This window comes from Euprymna scolopes, chromosome 4 (genome assembly GCF_053919585.1).
Source record: "Euprymna scolopes isolate OS-2025 chromosome 4, ASM5391958v1, whole genome shotgun sequence".
In the NCBI taxonomy this organism is placed as follows: Eukaryota; Metazoa; Mollusca; class Cephalopoda; order Sepiida; family Sepiolidae; genus Euprymna; species Euprymna scolopes.
Genome location: NC_136485.1, coordinates 45291138 through 45312753, shown reverse-complemented (window position 1 = coordinate 45312753; position 21616 = coordinate 45291138). Strand labels below are relative to the sequence as shown.

The window sequence follows — 21616 nt, the reverse complement described above, 5'->3', positions numbered from 1 at the left end:
TCAGAGTGGACCTGGGAGCAATGGTAATTAAAGGGTGGCTCCACACTCCCCAAAGCCCACAAGCTGGGGCCTCACCACTGGATATAGTTTAAGGTCATATCCAGGACCTCCATTGAGGGACTTTTACCCTCTGCAGGGGGGCAGTCGGCGTATTCTAATGCCCCACCGACAGGGTCCTATAGGAATAGGAGATAAATGGAGAAATACATAAAGCCAGGTGGTCAATGATAAAGAAAAGGTTGAGAATGGCTGCTTTAGACCAATTAGGATCTAATTCGAAATTGCAATAAAAAGGAAAATTTCTTTCTTTTTCCTTTCTCTGTCATATTTTGGTTTGGTTTGGTTGTTTTACAGCATATCAACCGTTCTCGGGTTATTTAATGCCGAATCCCGTTATTTTAAAAATAGTATTCATGTTGCATCTAGTTATTTCGTGGAAGGTTTTTATTCTTTAAGCTCTTTGTATCTTCAATCGCTAGTTTGTCATGTTTGGTTTGGTTGTTTTCTAGTGGATTTTATCGATTTTTGTTCCCTGCTTGGCAGAACATGAATGAGTTTTGCAATGGAAAAGGAGAAAGGGTTACAGTATTAATGTTTGGAACATTTTAAGTTAGGAAACCAGTCAAGAAATAGGGGAGATAGAGAAAGGGAAAGAAATGCGAAGAAGGAAAAGAGGGGAAAAGGTGGATTGTTGTTTTGGTTTTTGGTTTTGCAGAACATAATGAAGTTTTACAAAAGAAGTAGAGAAACAAAAAGCATCAATGTTAGGTGCATTTCGTCTCAGGAAGCCAATATCTTCAGACAGGCTGATCCAATAGCACGAGTACTGTCATATTTAAAGGATATATTTGTACAGCAAGTAACTAAATGTTAAATGTTTATCTCTATGAATAAATGAGAAATATATTGTTTTATTCTCACAGCAAACATAAATGCAATGTTTATTGTTTTTAAAATAATATTTCAAGTATTTGCAAGCAAAAAAGAAAAAAACTAACTAGTTAATATATAAATTAAAAGTAAATGAAAATCCTAGAAATACAAAAACATAAAAATAATAATTGTCGATGAATGATTAAATGAATAAAAAAAAAAACCGGTATTCTTGCATTCTCAAAACTACTTGTAGAATCTTCAATCTCATTCATTTTAATGTAAAGTCTAAGACTTTGTGAAAACCTTGTACAGGAGCTCCTTCCTGCTGATGATGCAGACTGTTGCTGAGGAGAATATGCACAGAATAATGGATCTCTTTGCGCTTACGGTGAATCTGGAGGAAACCAAGCGATCAGGACATCAATATTTTAAACTAACCAACATTTCCAAGCAGTGGCATCCAGAAGACCTGTGAGGATGATAAGGCGATTGCTTCTAGCATCCAAATTTGGAAGTAGAGACATCCCAATATTATTGCAATTATCTCCCTTTCTCATAACATTTCTCAATACAAGCATACCGTCATGGAGTTTGCCCAAAACATTATCAGGGTATCACTATGCCATTGACATCATGAAAGAAGTATGCCTAAGAATTGAAAAGGCCAACAAAACCATTATCAGGTCTGAAGAGTGTGTATGGTCAAACAGGGTTATCACGAAAGAAACTTGCTGTGTACGTGTAGTGTGTTTTGTTTATGTAAACTCTAAAAAAAAAAAAAAAAAAAAAATGAACTAAACAGTTGATCCAAAATACAAAAATATATTTCACCTAGATACCAAATTCTACAAGACAGGAATACCAAACGTTTTCAACTCTACATACTCACACATGATAGCAGAAAAAGAACGATTTAAGATCATTGTCAAAGATATCATATGAATATGATATCTCAAAATGTTTAAGACATGCCACACGTCTTTAAGATACTCCACCAGTCTTTAAGGTACCCTTGTGATATCTCAAGCAAATGCAAACACTTAACTAAATAGAACGACACAATCAGATGAAATTACAATTGTATCTAGATTGTGGGATAAAAATGTTATGTTACTGAATGACAAGACATTTAGTTTTGGATTCCAAACCTAAAAGACTCCTCCCCTCAAACTACTTGACTTTGCAGGCTTTGGTGCTTTTAAAAATTCTTTTCTGACATCCACTTAACTATTGTTGCTATATTTTTTAAATTAAACTCACCAACTGTAAGAATTCAAATAAATTGTCTTATTTTTAAAACAAAATTCATGTATAAAAGGATATGTTACTTTGCTTGACACTATTGAAAAGAAGTTGTTTAAGAAGTGTTATTATTTGAAAACAAAACATACCAAGCTGTTATATGTATATAATCAAGTATGTAGTTTCTCTGGGAGTCTAGCAGCCAGAATAGAGAAAGGAATGAAGAAGCAAATAAAAGAGAAAAGATTAAAGAAGGAAAGATTGAGACACAAAAATTAAAGAAAACACAGAATGAAAAAGAAAAGAATCTGGAAATGACAGAATGAAGAAAAAACAATGGAAAAGAATGAAGAAAAAAGAATGAAAAACAGTGAAAAAAGAATGAAAAAAACATTGAAAAAACAATGAAAAAAGAATGAAAAAAACATTGAAAAAAGAATGAAAAAAACATTGAAAAAACAATGAAAAAAGAATGAAGAAAAAACAATGAAGAAAAATGAAGAAAAAATAATGGAAAAAGACTAAAGAAAAAACGAAAATAAACAATGAAGAAAAAATAATGAAAAAACAATGAAGAAAAAACAATAAAAAAAGAATGAAGAAAAAACAATAAAAAAAGAATGAAGAAAAACAAACAATGGGAAAAAGATTGAAGAAAAAACGAATTAAACAATGAAGAAAAAACAATGAAGATAAAACAATGAAAAAACAATGAAGATAAAACAATGAAAAAACAATGAAGATAAAACAATGAAAAAACAATGAAGATAAAACAATGAAAAAACAATGAAGAAAAAACAATGAAAAAAGAATGAAGAAAAAACAATGAAGATAAAACAATGGAAAAAGACTAAAGAAAAAACGAAAATAAACAATGAAGAAAAAATAATGAAAAAACAATGAAGAAAAAATAATGAAAAAACAATGAAGAAAAAACAATGGGAAAAAGATTGAAGAAAAAACAATGGGAAAAAGATTGAAGAAAAAAACAATGGGAAAAGATTGAAGAAAAAAACAATGGGAAAAGATTGAAGAAAAAAACAATGGGAAAAGATTGAAGAAAAAAACAATGGGAAAAGATTGAAGAAAAAAACAATGGGAAAAGATTGAAGAAAAAAACAATGGGAAAAAGATTGAAGAAAAAACAAATTAAACAATGAAGAAAAAACGAATTAAACAATAAAGAAAAAACAATGAAGATAAAACAATGAAAAAAGCAATGAAGAAAAAACAGTGGCAACAGAATGAAGAAAAAACGAAGAAAAAAGAATGAAGAAAAAACGAAGAAAAAAGAATGAAGAAAAAACAGTGGAAAAATAATGAAGAAAAAACGAAGAGAAAAGAATGAAAGAAAACTGGAAACTGAATAAAGAAAAAACGAAGAAAAACCAATAAAGAAAAAACAATGGAAACAGAATGAAGAAAAAACAATGAAAGAAATGAAGAAAAAAAACAATGGAAAAAGACTGAAGAAAAGACAAAATAAACAATGAGGAAAAAACAATGAAGAAAAAGCAATGAAAAAAGGATGAAAAAAAATGGAAACAGAATGAAGAAAAAACGAAGAAAAAACAATGGAAAAAGAATGAATAAAAAACAATGAAAAAAGAATGAATAAAAAACAATGAAAAAAGAATGAAGGAAAAACAATGAAAAAAGAATGAAGGAAAAACAATGAAAAAAGAATGAATGAAAAACAATGAAAAAAGAATGAATGAAAAACAATGAAAAAAGAATGAAGGAAAAACAATGAAAAAAGAATGAAGGAAAAACAATGAAAAAAGAATGAAGGAAAAACTAAGAAAAAAGAATGAAGGAAAAACTAAGAAAAAAGAATGAAGGAAAAACTAAGAAAAAAGAATGAAGGAAAAACTAAGAAAAAAGAATGAAGGAAAAACTAAGAAAAAAGAATGAAGGAAAAACTAAGAAAAAAGAATGAAAAAATGAAAAAGAATGAAGAGAAAACAACGAAGAAAAAATAATGAAAAAACAATGAAAAAACAATAAAAGTAAATGAAGAAAAGAGAATTAAAAAAAACAATGAAAAAAGAATGAAAAAAAAACAATGAAGAAAAAAGAATGATGAAAAAAGCAATGGAAAAAGAATGAAGAGAAGCAATGGAAAAAGAATGAAGAAAAGCAATGGAAAAAGAATGAAGAAAAGCAATGGAAAAAGAATGAAGAAAAGCAATGGAAAAAGAATGAAGAAAAAACGAAGAAAAAAGAATGAAAAAAAAATGAAAAAGAATGAAGAAAAAACGAAGCAAAAACAATGAAGAAAAAACAATGAAACAAGAATGAAGAAAAAACAATGAAACAAGAATGAAGAAAAAACAATGAAAAAAGAATGAAGAAAAAACAATGAAAAAAGAATGAAGAAAAATGTAATGAAAAAAGAATGAAGAAAAATGTAATGAAAAAAGAATGAAGAAAAAAAACAATGAAGAAAAAGAAAATAGAAGAATATGAAATGTCAGAGTTGGAAAATCCTAAATCAGCAATAGCAAAAATAAAGAGGACAAAGTTATTTTCTAGGACTTAAAGAATAACTATTGTCTTTAAATAGACGTAAATTACTTTGTTTTTTTATTCTCAAATTTATTACCAAAAATAATTTTAGCGAAGCATTTTATTTATTTTTTTAAACTCAAACGGTTATTTTTGAACCTCAACATTTTTTTTTTTTTTAATGAAAACAAAGACTGCTTTCATTTCATGTTTTTAATCATTTAATGCTCTTTTCAAGAAATGGATATCATTTACTATCAAACTTGCAAACAGATAAAAAACAAACAAAAAAAAACAATAGATCGGATATTTTGAGATGCATCCATTTAATTCGCATGCTTAGCAATAAATATGCTTTTCCAAACTTAAATCGACTTTAAAATCTAGTTAAAATCCTCTACCCTGCAGCCTTTTTCTCACAGAAGACAAGTTACTAGTCTTTCTCTACTCTATCGTTATTTTCATAGCAAGTGCTCGACTGAGCTTCAATCTATGGTACTTTCGCTCTGTAATAAAAAAAAAAGATTGCTCGTCCATTGTTACCAATGAAGACTACGAATATCACTGATGATGATGCAATTTGTGTATGAAATTTTGTGGTAAGAGTTGCACAATCTCCAACCTCACCTCTTTTGAGTCGGAACTGTTTTATTCTAAATGGCAAATTGAAATTCAGGACAAATGGAAACAATACCAAGTTAAACAGAGAGCACATACAGCACCTGCTATTCTCAAATGGTCACCCATCTGGTACTGGCCAGGCTCATTGTTGCTTAACTTCAGTGATCTGATAAGAACTGGTATGTCAACGTGATTATGTCATAATACAGTCGCAACAAAAACTCGTCTAGCTACAAGCATTGTCAATAATTTATTTTCCTCACATCTGTGTACCTAAAACTATCCAGTGCATTTGTGAGCAAAGTTTCTTTCCTAAAACTTACCGTTTTCAAGTTTAATGTATTTTCAAGTTTAATGTAAACAAATTATTCTTGAGCCATCCTCTTAAATAATCAATTTCTGGCCAGTTACAACCATCGTTGCTGATCCCCTCAATCAGTCAGCATCCACCCGGCAATATAAATAACGGTTCTGCTCGAGTGGGTTTTGAATCTTGATAAGTAGAGACTCATTTAAGCATACATGCTCTATAAATTGTGTAAGTGTCCCGAGTTGGAAATAAATGACTCTTTTCTATTGGCTCTGTTTAGTCCTCCATGAGGACAGAGTTAGTTTTTAATGTGGGGAAAATTAGGGACACTTTAAATTGAGACAAAAACCAAAATTTTCTCAGTCAAAGGAACAAGGATAGAACCATTGAATGCAGTATCAGAACAGATACTACACTTTCATTTATTTATTTGCTAAAGATATAAAAAGTTACATTTGGAAAAATTTAGGAATAAAGCCATGAAAAGTGTGCGGAGAAAATGGGGTTTGTTAATCATTAGGGCTATAACAGAATATTCTTATCATTGTTTTGACTCTCGAGTATATATCCGACACATTTAGACAGTTAATCAACTGAGAACCACATCATTCTATATAAAAACATAAAATATCAACAGATACACATTCGATAAAAAAAAAAAATATGCTGTTGTCCTAGCCCTATTATCTTTTCTCGAGTTTAACATGTTTTTCTTTTCTTGTCTAGAATATTTACAGTTAGCACAATACCACATTTACTTGAAGAACCATCCTATTTTCTGTTCTATGAAACAAAGTCACTATTTTTTTTTTAAATAAAATTAAAGGTTTTTTTCCAAATTCCTTTCAAGCAGAAGGATAAGTCTGAAGTGGTTGTTTGAATTGTAGTTTGATTTCCTTGTTTCCTTCTACATTCTAATGGCTGAAAAAATAAATAAATCGCTAAATTTTGCAATACAGGGTGGAAGTACATTAGAAATATATATACAAACAAAATACATATTGGTCTTTATTATAGAGTGGACGATACGTTTAAAACTTCACACTGAAAAAGTGTGCAACTCTTGCCAATCTGACTTTTACATCTGGATATTGATAATTATTTTAGTATGTTATCGTGGTTATCATTGTAATATAAGGTTGCCAAAAGGGTTGTACATCTGTTTTCATGTGTACATAAAATTGACTGTGTGCACAGAAACAAACATGGCCACCAATAAAATAATAAAGAATACGTTGGTTGATAAAGATCTTAATATTATTTATAAAGGTCTCAATATTATTTATAAAGGTCTCAATATTATTCATAAAGGTCTCAATATTATTCATAAAGGTCTCAATATTATTCATAAAGGTCTCAATATTATTCATAAAGGTCTCAATATTATTCATAAAGGTCTCAATATTATTCATAAAGGTCTCAATATCATAAAAAAATATTTGTCGGTGACATTAAAAAATGTGATATTCGTTCAAAACTTTAAGGAATACCCTTAAAAATCAACTTTTGAAAGGAAAGGCTTAATTTAGTACTCTAGCGCACATTGACCTTTCAGTTGTTTCTGTTGTCAAAACCGCACAGGTTTATTTATAAAACTCCTTGTGATATATTGGAGAAGCCAAAAAGCAAAAGGGTGTCAAAAAAAAAAAAAAAAAAAAAAAAAAAAAAAACACACACACAATTACATGCAAACTTATTCAAAATTCAAAGAATAAAAGCGCAACTGAATTTCTTATTTTTGTATTTTATATATATATATATATATATATATATATATATATATATATTTGTCATTTCCGGCTTGCGTTTTTATCTTGACTTCATAACAAGGCGTAATTGTAAGATGCATTAATTTTTCTCGTCTTGTACCATAATCACGTGATGAGAATTTTTCAGCACCAAAACGAAGCTATAAACAAGGAGACAAGTTCATAAGTACTCACATATCGTCAACGTTCTATGGCTCGTTTTCACCTCCATACATTATAACTAGGGCTATGACAACAGCATATTCTTTTCATTGCTTTGACTCGAGTGTGTATCCGTTGATATCTCATATACTTTTATATAAAGTGATGTGGTTCTCAGTTGATTAACTGTGTCGTATATATACTCGAGAGTCAAAACAATGATAAGAATATGTTGTTGTCATAGCCCTAATTATCACACTGCTCACACATGCCCGACAGACTCTTCCCTTGCTCAACAATAGTAATACTCTGCTAGTTAATCATGACTTAAGTTCTTTGAACTGATTCCAACCACTCTTAACTCTTTCGATCACACTAGCAACTAATAAGAAAATAAATAGAAAATAGCAAAATACCTAACATTTTTCTGGTTTTATTTATTAGATCTTATAAATAGATTTAGTACAATAACATTTTTTTCTATTTATATCATGAAGGTTATATGGTATTTGTTTTTGTTTGCGATGATTTTTGAATGAATTCAATTATTTATATGCAAGTGTATTTTTTATTTAAATGTGAGTTGGGAATAATTTTCCTTTTTACTAATTTGGTACCCCCAAATGGGGAGCAACATATATATCGTTTTGGATATATAATTATCCAATGACACGTGTTTCGTCGTCTACAACTCATCCGAGTAGCTGAATCTAGCGGGATTCGAAATCGGGACTCGTGAAAAGAAGCCAACTTTTACCACTGGGTTATATTTAAAAAAAAATTTTTTTTTTTTTTACATGGAAGTCACCACTTATCAAGGCCCGGAGGCCACTCAGGGATAAGGGTTATTATTGCGTGAACAGTAATCAATGGGATAGTATCTTAATAATCACTAGTAATGGAGATCTGATAAAGTGTCTTACTTAAGGGGGCGGTTCATCAGGAATTTGTTTATGTTGGACTTGAAGACATCCAAGTTGTAGTCAAGTGGGAAACAGGCAAACGGAAGAGAGTTCAACAAGTGTACACTTCTAAGAAAGAAGCTCTGTTCATGGAATCTACGTTTTGATTTAGACACAGATAAAGAGTGGGAAAAATTACTGACAGTGGTTTCAGCTAGACGGGTGTTTTTCATGAAAGATTGGCGAGGGGGAACCAGAGATTGGAGCTCAGACGAGCACTTGCCATGGAAATAATGATAAAACAATGAAAGGCTCGCAATGTCCCTTCTGTGGGAGAGAGGTTGCAGGGAAGAGAAAAGGGCATCCCCCACTAGGCTACAAAGTTTATTTTGTACTTTGTCAAGGCAGGATACGCTGTTTTTAGCAGCTCTTGCCCAGATATGGCAGCAGTACTCCATCCTTGGACGTACTTGGCTTTCATATAGATAGAGAATTGCATCCGCAATGAGATATCTACTGGAGCGGTAGAAGGAGCCCACCATTTTTCCAGCGACCTTGGTAACAGATTTGATGTACGTGTTCCATTTCAGATCAGGAATAAAGGTCAATCCCAGAAGCTTGTCAAAACATGAAGTCTCCCAAAGACGAGAGCCACTCATTTCAATTGATACCAGATGGGGATCAGAGCTTTTATGTAGATGTTATTTATTTGTTTGGTTTGCGATACTTTTTGAATGAATTCAATTATTTATAGAAAAATGCATTTTTACCTAAATGCAAGTTGGGAATAATTTTCCTTTTTACCAATTTGGTACGCATCAAATGGGTGGGAAGGTTATACCTATATGAGTTAGAAGATGAAATGAAAGTTATATAACCGAAAGTAAGTGAGAAGAAAGGCGTCCATATTAAAACATTATGAGAAAAGATGGAGAGGGGGGGTGACCTAAATTTATGTTCGAAATGAAAAGCTTGGTATGTAATATAATGGTAATGGTTAATTTGAGTAGATGTGGAGCTTAATAGATAATGATGCCAATAAAAAAATTTAAAAAAAAATGACTTTTGTTTCAAAGTATAAATAGGAAAACCATTTTTTTTATAGTTTCTCTGTCAGGCTACAGACTTGGTTTAGTGTAGAGAAAATTATTATTCAACTTATGCAAGAAGGATTTCGATTCAGAAGGGAAAACGAATTCTTCATATGCATGTAATCATGAAGCTGCACCACCCATAATAAAACAAATATTTCTCTCAGACACAGATTTGTTTTAAACTAAATGAGACTAATGTAATGGCTGAAAAAAGCTAGTGACATTTTTTAATACTTTAATATCAAAGCAGATCTGAACATGCACATAAGCACATCTGCATTGATAGGTTCAGTTTCGTTTATTTTACGACATATCAACACTGTTTTATTTTAATGTCGAATAAAGTTGTCAAATCTAATTATATAGGTTGGATGGCTATTTATTTTTATACTAGCATTCAGCCCGGCGTTGCCCGGGTGTTTGGAGGTGTATATTGAGCAAAAAAAAAAAAAAAAAAAAAAAAAAGGTCAATTTTTTAAAAATTTGACCCCTATTATGACCCCTTAACATTTATTGTTTTGGCCTCAAATCAAGTTATTAAGTTAGATCCATGTCCAAGGAACCTATATCTAAAATTTCAAGTGTTTAGACCCAAAATTGGCGGAGGAGTTTGGTAGAGTTTTCAAAGGTCAAATCGTTGAACTTTGACCCCTTAACAGCCAAATTTCCGGCCGAAAACCGATTACAAAGATTTTCCCAAATCTCAGTACCCTGTATATCAAATTTCGAGTCTGTAGACTAAAAATTGACAGAGATATTGTGTAGGGAAATGTACACAGACAGACACATACACACATTTTCACTTTTCTAGTTATATATATTTAGACTGCATTGATCTCAGAATAAATTGTATCCCTCTGGGAAAACATTTTTAGAAGGCAGTTTCATTATTACTCTAGAACAATAAAAAGGGATCGATTTATTTTGGTTTGTTTCTGACATATCAACCATGTCAAATTTAATCTATCTATATATTAGTATTGGAACGATAAATTGGAAATGTGAATAAAAAAAAAATCATGACTTTTTAGGATATCGGAATCTGGGAAAATTTGTGCCTATTTTCCAATGCCAAAAACGATTCTTTTAACTGTTTATTATTTTTTTTTGTTTAAGAAATTGATTTTCCGTGGCTCATAATAATGATGAAATGAAAAATATATATTAATTTTAAACTACTAGTGAAACAAAAGTCCATAGGTCATCCCCCCATACATACCGTTATGTTTGTGAAAATATATACAAATATTACATAGATGTTTTAAGGTAATCCAACTCCTACCACCAAATAAGTACATCTATATTTAAAAATTTTAAAGAATCGGAATTGGGAATTGTATTGGAATCACTACTTTGGGTTGAGCACTATCGTAAATAATCTCACTCGCTACTTTATTTGGCTGAAAAAATGCGAAGCTCGCGATTTGTTTACAAACAAACGTTTGAGCACTTTACGAGTGGCGGACGGATGTTTATTTAAATAGACATTCGGACAGATTAGTTGCGGGCACCGCTTCCGTAGTCAAGGGGTAGAACTGCCGACTGTCATCACGACGGTTCCAGGTTCGATCCTCGGCTTGGGATAGGTGCTAGTCTAGCGGCACTGATGAGTTGTGATACAACGAAACCGGACTGTATGTCGATGACTACAAATATATTTTATATATATATATATATATATATAAGTGCAGAATGGTTTATAAAATTGTCAATTCTTAGTTTACATAGTGTAAACGTAATATATGGGCTGTAAAGCAAATTCAATTTACTTTTAACCAGAAAAAATAGTTGCTTAAAATTGAAAAATTGGAACTTGGCAGGCACAAGTCAACTTAATATATATCCTTTACACATGTGAAAATGTACATTCATAAGTTAATGTGTCTAATTTGTAAAGTTTTTATGTGTGTGTGTGTCCTTAGGCCATATGGAAGTCAATACCACAAATATTTTGGTTTTGATTCTAGATAATGGCCCCAATATCATTTTTATTTTATTTATTTTTTCTAATCTTTGAAATCACTGTTATATACTGGATGCAATAAAATACTTAATAGAGAATTGGCTGAAGTTATGAAGTTTGCATAAATTAAAATATCATATTAAGCATATTTCAAAGGTTCAATGACTTACCCGCAGAAAAATGCTAAAACCAGTACATGCATTGAGAGAAGAGATTTCCATGTTTTTTGTTTTTTTTTGTTGTTTTTTTTTTTTTTACATGGAGATCACCACTGATAAAGGCCCGGAAGCCACTCGGGGATAAGGGTTATTGCGTGTACAGTAATCAATGGGATAGTATCGTAGTAATCGTTAGTATTGGAGATTTGATAAAGCGTCTTACTTAAGGGGACGGTTTGTCAGGAATTTGTTCATGTTGGACTTGAAGACATCCAAGTTGTAGTCAAGTGGGAAACAGGCAAATGGAAGAGAGTTCTACAATCGTACACTTCTAAGAAAGAAGCTTTGCTCATGGAATCTATGTTTTGATTTAGGCACAGATAAAGAGTAGGGAAAATTAATGTCAGTTGTTTCAGCTAGAGTTAGAGAGCAAAGAATAAAATAATTGTCACTTTCAAGATCCACAGTGAGTTGTCAAGTTAGCTTTTTTTATTGGATATTACAACCCACATGAACACTCTGAATCTTGAGCTTCAAGGAAACAAAATGGTTGTATTTGAGATGTTTGGTCAAATTACTACGTTTAAGAGAACGTTTCGACAGTGGGAATCACAGCTTCAAAAACAAAACTACAAGTCCCCAATATCACAAGAGAGATATAATACCAGACATTACTGTGAGCTCTCTGAGAAGTTTTCCTTTTGTTTTGCTGACTTCCCGAAATATAGAATTCTGTTTGAGTTATTTGGTACTCCTTACGAAACGGATGTGGAGCAAATGCCAGAAGACTATCAGTCAGTTAATTGACTTACAGTGTGACAAATCTTTGAAATTGAAATTTCATTTGAACTTCATTGCCGAGTTCTACAAGAAATATATATTGCCAAGCAGAAAATATTAAAAAAAAATCATGGTTAATGCGAAACTGATGACGTCATCATTTGAAAGTACATATGCTTGTGAACAACTTTTTTTCAAAATGAAATCTACTAAAAGTCATTTGAGAACAAGATTGCATGATGACCACCTGGGTGATGTTTTGCTCCTGTTATTGACAAATAAATGATGTAGAGAAGTTATAACACAATAAGCAGAAAAAAGGTTCTTATTAAAGCATTTACCGTTTCTAAGTTTATTTCGTTTGTAGAAATTTGCTTTTTTTTTTTATTGATCGTGATAATTTTTTTTATTCATGCAGTGAAATAATGATTTTTTTTCCTAAATGTGTTTGTATCTTATTTCTTTTTTTATTATTGTTATTCGTGTAGCAAAACAAGCGGTATTGTATAAATATAATTATATTATATAAAATCCTTGCTTTCTTTAAACATCCGGAAACTTTATTTAAATATTTAATAACATGGTTTTCCTCCATGACACTGCAGCCATAGGTGTTTAATCCTCATTCTCCAAAAGGTTACTGATCCCTGTTCTAGTATCTATTTGTGAAAAAAAATAAAAATGAGATATTGCAAGTTGCAAAGTGATATCACAAGCTACAAAGTGATATCACAAGCTACAAAGTGATATTGCAAACTACAAAGTACTTACACACGACAGTGATTATTCTATGTAAAATCAAATGTGCTTTAAAAAAAATCCAAAATTAAAAAAATATACAACTAATAACTGTCCATCAATCAAATTTAATTTTCAACCGATCTGTTTATTTTGGGAATTTTTAACAAGAGCTACCAAAACAAAAAAGTTTAGTCTTGGGTAGGATGTTAAAAGACATCAAGTGGTGAGGCCCCACTTGAGAACTGTGGGAAATGTGGAGTTGCCCTTTACTATTGCTCCCAGATTAATTTTGGCCCAGAGTAGTAATACCTGCTAGGGCATCTGGTGCTAACAGATCAGGCTGTCTGAAACTAGCTCCCTGACCAAAAATGCACCAAGCATTACAAATGACTGGTGACAACATGTAAATTTAATATTCCCTTGATCCAACCAAGGGTGAACGCCATACAACAACAATTTAAAGTAAGACTCCTTTTAAAGACCAGAGATTCACAAAAGCAGTAAATTTTAAATCTTATTTTATGTCAAAGGTGGAGAATTGAGAATGTTGTCAGGAATCAGCAAGTAATATTCTGGTGCCGCCATTAAGGGACAACTTATGTTTCGATTGAGCATTTTAAGCCTTGATGTGGGCATAAAAGCAAAGAGCGGAATGCATATATAGGTATATAGATCAGGGGAAAAAAGGAAGGAGAAAAAGAAGACTATGGCGAGTGGGAATTACAATACAGCTCTTCCCTTTACCCCTTTGATTGATAGCTCGCCATGTCTGGTGCCGAGTATTGACAGCCAGCTGCGTATGGTGCAGTGTATTGAAAGCCAACTGCATATGGTGCAGTGTATTGAAAGCCAACTGCATATGGTGCAGTGTGTTGACAGCCAGCTGCGTAGGGTGCAGTGTGTTGACAGCCAGCTGTGTTTGGTGCAGTGTATTGACAGCCAGTTGTGTTTGGTGCAGTGTATTGACAGCCAGCTGCGTATGGTGCAGTGTATTGACAGCCAGCTGCGTATGGTGCAGTGTATTGACAGCCAGCTTCGTATGGTGCAGTGTATTGACAGCCAGCTGCGTATGGTGCAGTGTATTGACAGCCAGCTGCATATAGTGCAGTGTATTGACAGCCAGCTGCGTATGGTGCAGTGTATTGACAGCCAGCTGCATATGGTGCAGTGTATTGACAGCCAGCTGCATATGGTGCAGTGTATTGACAGCCAGCTGTGTATGGTGAAGTGTATAAACAGCCAACTGTGTATGACGCAGTGTACTGAAAGCCAGCTGCGTATGGTGCAGTGTACTGACAGCCAGCTGTGTATGGTGCAGTGTATTGGCAGCCAGCTGTGTATGGTGCAGTGTATTGGCAGCCAGCTGTGTATGGTGCAGTGTATTGGCAGCCAGCTGTGTATGGTGCAGTGTATTGGCAGCCAGCTGTGTATGGTGCAGTGTATTGGCAGCCAGCTGTGTATGGTGCAGTGTATTGGCAGCCAGCTGTGTATGGTGCAGTGTATTGGCAGCCAGCTGTGTATGGTGCAGTGTATTGGCAGCCAGCTGTGTATGGTGCAGTGTATTGGCAGCCAGCTGTGTATGGTGCAGCGTATTGGCAGCCAGCTGTGTATGGTGCAGTGTATTGGCAGCCAGCTGTGTATGGTGCAGCGTATTGGCAGCCAGCTGTGTATGGTGCAGCGTATTGGCAGCCAGCTGTGTATGGTGCAGTGTATTGGCAGCCAGCTGTGTATGGTGCAGTGTATTGGCAGCCAGCTGTGTATGGTGCAGCGTATTGGCAGCCAGCTGTGTATGGTGCAGCGTATTGGCAGCCAGCTGTGTATGGTGCAGCGTATTGGCAGCCAGCTGTGTATGGTGCAGTGTATTGGCAGCCAGCTGTGTATGGTGCAGCGTATTGGCAGCCAGCTGTGTATGGTGCAGTGTATTGGCAGCCAGCTGTGTATGGTGCAGCGTATTGGCAGCCAGCTGTGTATGGTGCAGTGTATTGGCAGCCAGCTGTGTATGGTGCAGTGTATTGGCAGCCAGCTGTGTATGGTGCAGCGTATTGGCAGCCAGCTGTGTATGGTGCAGTGTATTGGCAGCCAGCTGTGTATGGTGCAGTGTATTGGCAGCCAGCTGTGTATGGTGCAGCGTATTGGCAGCCAGCTGTGTATGGTGCAGTGTATTGGCAGCCAGCTGTGTATGGTGCAGTGTATTGGCAGCCAGCTGTGTATGGTGCAGTGTATTGGCAGCCAGCTGTGTATGGTGCAGCGTATTGGCAGCCAGCTGTGTATGGTGCAGTGTATTGGCAGCCAGCTGTGTATGGTGCAGCGTATTGGCAGCCAGCTGCGTATGGTGCAGCGTATTGGCAGCCAGCTGTGTATGGTGCAGTGTATTGGCAGCCAGCTGTGTATGGTGCAGTGTATTGGCAGCCAGCTGTGTATGGTGCAGCGTATTGGCAGCCAGCTGTGTATGGTGCAGCGTATTGGCAGCCAGCTGTGTATGGTGCAGCGTATTGGCAGCCAGCTGTGTATGGTGCAGTGTATTGGCAGCCAGCTGTGTATGGTGCAGCGTATTGGCAGCCAGCTGTGTATGGTGCAGTGTATTGGCAGCCAGCTGTGTATGGTGCAGCGTATTGGCAGCCAGCTGTGTATGGTGCAGCGTATTGGCAGCCAGCTGTGTATGGTGCAGTGTATTGGCAGCCAGCTGTGTATGGTGCAGTGTATTGGCAGCCAGCTGTGTATGGTGCAGTGTATTGATAACCAGGTGGTGTGAAAGTAAGAAAGAGAGAACATACTGATGTTAAATACATATCAGCAACTAGTATGGTAAACAAAGAAAATGCACAACTTTGTGTTGAAGTTCTAATTTTCATTTGTGATTATCTTTACATACGTTTAGGTCTGTCAGAGAGAACAACATTACAGTAATTTTTTTTCTCTAAAACTAAATAAATTGTCTTATTTTTCTCCACCAATAATCTCCATTTGATTTCCGTGATCTATTATAATAAAGTCGTATTCCTGTTTGTTTGTTTGTTTGTTTGTTTACAATTTGAGGGTACACTGTTTCACAATTTAATTATACTGAAAACCTATGTTTACACACTTACATTCCAGCGTTATTTCTATAAATACTATTTATTCAAAGAAAATCTACATTCATGAAGTAACCTTATTCGCATAGTACATTAAAGAAAATCTACTTTAGTAATTGTCTCTATGTTATTAATTATTTGTTGTAATAGAATTGTTTTAATTGTTCCATTTCGAAATATTATTTACAGTTGATTTATTTTCAATTATTATTAGCTGACACCAGATGCTTTTAAAAGCGGAAGTAAGTGTATTTCTTTAAGCTATGAGTTATTTCCCATTTTATTTTCATAGACAGAAAACGGATGCGTTTTATGCTTTCATAAATCCAACATGCGGTCCACTTTCAGGAAAATCGTAAACAGGATACTCAGTGTAGCTTAAATGGTATGCAATTAAGCTCTCTGACCGCCAATATGTTTCGACCTGGTAACGCCGGGTGTATACAGCTAGTGTTAAGCTAATTTGAATGGATAACTGGTAGTAACCATGTGATTATGTTAGATTTTCACCATTTATTTTTTTTACGCCTGAGCAAATCTAATATGCAGTGGAATGTTTAGTCATGGAAGTTACTATAAAGGATCTCAATTACATTGACAAATAGAACACATGCTAGAATACATGCTAGACAGAAAGGTAATATCAATTCAACATTTATTTACAGTTTGTTGGCATTATATTAGTATACTAGCCTGGGTGCCTGGCGTTGCCAGAGTGTTTAAAGGTGTTAAAAATAAAAGTGGTAGTAGGCAGGCAGGTTCGAACCCATGACACGAAGGCAGAAAAGAAAGTGAAAGAAAATCTGGTGTCTTACCCCTACTCCATGACGCGACAGAAAGTGTAAAGCATTCAAATTTAACGTAGTCAATCAAAATGACGACTTGCAGTGCTTTTAACCCTCCCACAAAGGGCGTTTTTAATCAGCTGCCCCAAAAAAAGGAGGCACTCTGGCAGTATCCAAATAAATAGTAATTGTTTCAGTATGAAGGGTTTCCCCTACATTGACCAAGGACCAATTACAGAACAGATACTACCCGGCCGAAGGCCAGGCATTTTCTTTCGATTAGTTTTGCTTTATTTATACAGAAAAGACAAACAAACACTCAAAACAACGGCATGGAGGGAATTTTTTAAAACTCAAAATCAAAAAAAGATAGAGACGATATCCGTTTGCGAATCTGAGATATTATGATCTAGGAAGTATAAAAAAATTTCTCCCAGAATCTAACTGATGCAAGAACCTCCAGCTAAAAAGCCTTTCGTGGAAATACACATACATGCATGCCCATTTTGCCTTTTTTTATATTAGACTAGCAGGGGTATCCGGCATTGCCCGGGTGTGTGGAGGTGTGAAAGAAAAAAAAAAGTGTTAGTAGACAGGCAGGCTCGAACCTGTGATGCAAAGGTGGAAAAGAAAGTGAAAGAAACATGACAACTTACGCTAAGAAGACACTGGAAGTGAACAGCATTCAAATTTAATGATGTCAATCAAAAGTTGACTTGCTAAGTGAATGAGCTCACTCAGATGCAGAAATGAACATTGGCTGAAAGCCAGTTAAGCTTTCTGCTGATTTGTTTCCCCACGATACTGGGGAAACCAAGCTCCCCCAAAAAGAAGGAACTCTCAAATGAATAGCAATTGTCTGATATAAAGGGTTTTCCCCACATTGATCAAAGCTAATTGCTTTGAAGACGTCCCAGCACAAAAGGCTGCTGATGCCTTTACATTGGTAACTTTCATTTTATTTATACGGAAAAGCCCAACAAACACACGACAGAAGAAAATAGCGTAAAAGTCGCTCAAATAAAAGATATAGACGATCTCTGTTTGCAAATCGTAGATATTAAACTCTAGGGAGTATATAAAAAGTTCTAAAGAATAATACTACCCCACCCCCGACCCGAGAACCCTCGTGGAAAAAGCCTTTGCTGGACACACAAATATGCGCGCAGCAGTTTTGTCTTTTATATATACCTATATATATATATATATATATATATATAGATGTAAAGATGGCGAACATATTTTTCCAAAATTTTCATTTTAGTATTTCACGTGGACAATGAAACTTGCAATTATATTAGTAAAACCGATTAAATGTTAAAATTATCCTACACAAATAATTTGAAGGTAAATGAAAAGATATAAAAACAATATCACAACGAACCTAATATTCATAATAAAAATACAATATTCTCCCACTTTTTTTTCTCCAATTTCCTTATTTCGTTCAAGCTGAGGATGAAGTATCCCATTGAATGACAAATATTCACTCGCTATCCCATATATTCGGACTAAGATCTTATTTCATGATTTTAACCATTCCTTTAAATATAATTATTTGAATCTCCCTTGCACTTGGTGCACCGGGTATATTTGTCCGATAGTGTTTGAAATTATTTTTCAGGAGTCCAGTTGCCCTATTCAACAATACAAAACCGCATGTGATGTTAAATTATAATTATATCTTCGTTTTACATGTGTTGGATTAATTTTAGAAACTTCCAAACTAGCGTATCTCTAGCTGGGTTATTATTTAAACTAATACCTGAAATGCAGCATATTTTCTTTGGAAGTCATTTAGTTGAAGCAAGATTTTTACAGGCTAGATATCCCTTCTCAGTCCAACTCGATGTGGTGCTAGCTCTCAGTACTTCTACCCAAACACATTTCTTAAAACGTTGCAATGCCATTCAGGCTTCAGTGCAGGTTCCATAAGCATCTAAAATTGTTTTTACACAAAGGCTCCAATTTCATAGATAAATTCATTAAATAGAAAGTAATAGTCACAGAAACCCAGAAATTAACCCTTTAAAGTGAGGGTTACTTACACAGGTGAGAGAGGGGGGGGGGGGCGAGTGAGAGAAGGAAATAGAAATATTTATGCAGGAGAGTAGAAATCGATCCTAGGTATGCATTTGGCAGTCTCGTAATTCTTGCTCTTATTTTGTCCTTCAGTCCTCACATTCCATAAGTGATTGCTATTTTCTGGGTTGGAATCTATGTATCATTGTTTAGTTTTTGATCTTGAAACAATAATCCCTTAAAAAAATAAAAATAAATGAATAAATAAAAATTGTTAGTAGTACTATAGTAAATTTGAGAGCAAGTTGATGCAGTGATTGCAGGTGATTAGATGACTTACTGACTAAATAGTTTTCTAACGAATGATAAATTTTTTTTGTATAGTTTTAAAGGTTAAAAACTTCCAAGACTATATATATATACACACAAATAAATATATATACACACACACACACACACACACACACACACACACACACACACACACACACATACATAATAGTTCCTTGCATCACGTGACTTCATGCTTTGTATGGGGTGATTTCTATGAAAATATACATATACAGGGGAACGCAACACTGAAGATTAACAAATATTCCAAACTTCCAATGCTTTTGTCATAAAAAAATCGGTGAAATCACCCATTTTTAAATCAAATCAATTGATTGCCTGCTACACTCAGGAACCCACCATGGTGCCCAGGTTAGAAGCTTTATATACTTCTCTGCAGTTACTTAGTCCACAATACACTGTAGTTTACATTGCACTGGAGAGAACCTACTGTTGATTTTATAAAATTATTTTTATATAATGGCTAAATCATTATTTAAACTATATAACCTGAAATGTGGCATATTTTCTTTCAAAGTCATTTCCTTAATGATTTAAAGTTTAAAATGTGTAAGTTAAGTATCATGGTGCAGTTGTGCTCTGAACAGAAACATCCGTTTTGAACACTCCCCAGTCTTATCAAAGAACCTACTGTTTATTTTAGACACCAGGCCTTTCTGCTTGTGTAGTAATAAAACTTTTCATATAAACTTGTGATGTAAGGCTGCAGTAGGCTTTTAACTGTGGTCAAAATTATTTAATCGGATTTTTTTCAATTATCGATTTTTGATACTTATCAGAGGTATCCTTTTAAAAAGCCAATCTACGAACACTCCGAGAGACAAAGTACATTTTTGAGAGATTTAAAAAAATGAAATCAGTCCAGCCATTTCGGAGTCCATAGAGACACACACACAGTGCCTTTTATATACAAGTAGAGATTTATATAAGATGTCCGTGTCGTGCACGCCTTAGGTGATATTGTATACGTCACCTTTTCAATGGAGCAACAGGAAGCAATGATTTACAATTTTTGAAATGTTGCCAGAAAGAGGAAAACTTGTATTCAAACTTCTTTATCTTTATCAATGATCTCACAAATCACATTTAAGTTTAAAGTTCCTTCGTTGACATATATGCAAATGGCACTTCCATTGATGGCAACACTTCAAAGACACACAACAACTAAGATCTCTAAGTCTCTTTCCTCCAACCACGAGCACAGGATGCAAAAGGTGGCTGGTTAATTTTAACACTTCGAAAAACTAAGCTTCTCTTTTTTCACAATAAACGCTCTGATCCCCACTTGGCCCCAATTGATATGAATCACTCTTAATAAGCTCTCTGTTTTACAAGCTTCTAGGCCAGACCTTCACGCTTGACCTGAAAGGGAAGACCTACATTAAATCAGTTGCGGAAGTCACTGGAAAAATGGTTGCGTCATTCTACTGTTCCAGAATATAACTCACCCCTGATGTAATCCTCTACCGGTATAAGAGTAAGATACATCATAAAATGGAGTACTGCTGTCACATCTAGACAGGAGCTGTTAGGGGCATTCTATCCTGCCTTGACAGAGTTCAAAACCGGTTTTGAAACTTAGGAGATGTCCTTTTCTTTTCCCTGCAACCTCTTTCCCACAGAAGAGACGTTACAAGCCTGTCCCTGCTCTATCATTATTTTCATAGTAAGTACTCGTCTGAGCTCCAATCTATGGTCCGATCTTGACAAAACTTCACAAAAAAACACACTTCTAGCTACAACCACTATCAACAATTTCTCTTACTCCTAATATGTGCCTAAATCTAAACACAACTTACATAAACAAAGCTTATTTTCTAGAACTGCTCGTCAGTGGAACTGTTTAGCTGGCCTGCTTTACAGGTCGCTACAATCTGGTTGTCTTCAAACTAAACGTAAACAAATTCTTGTTGAGTCGAACCTTTACATAATCAAATTCTACTCAATTTCCACCATTGTTGTCCTATTGACACCCATACACTTATTAACTCTTATCCTCAAGTGGCCTTTGGGCCTTGATAAGTGGTGACTCCCTTATAAAAGGAAATAAAAAAAAAAAAATTACACCCTTGGTTGCGTAACATTAAAGTGTGTAAATGAATGAAAATGCAACTATAAGAATATATAAACATCTTTTGAGTGAAAAGAGTCCTTCAGAAAAGTAAGCCTAACAGACAAAATGTCTGACGATCATAAAAAGAAAGAAATCAGTTTAGAAAACCTCTGATCGGTTTAAAAACCTCACCAACAGAAAACATTTTCGTTTCAGAATCTATGAC

The 21616-nt window shown here is 34.4% G+C and overlaps 1 protein-coding gene across 4 annotated transcripts in view; it reads right to left on the bottom strand.

The window, feature by feature from the left end:
• LOC145267183 (uncharacterized) overlaps window positions 1-21616 on the bottom strand; it is a 224337-nt gene that overhangs the window by 45328 nt on the left and 157393 nt on the right. The window lies entirely within an intron of this gene.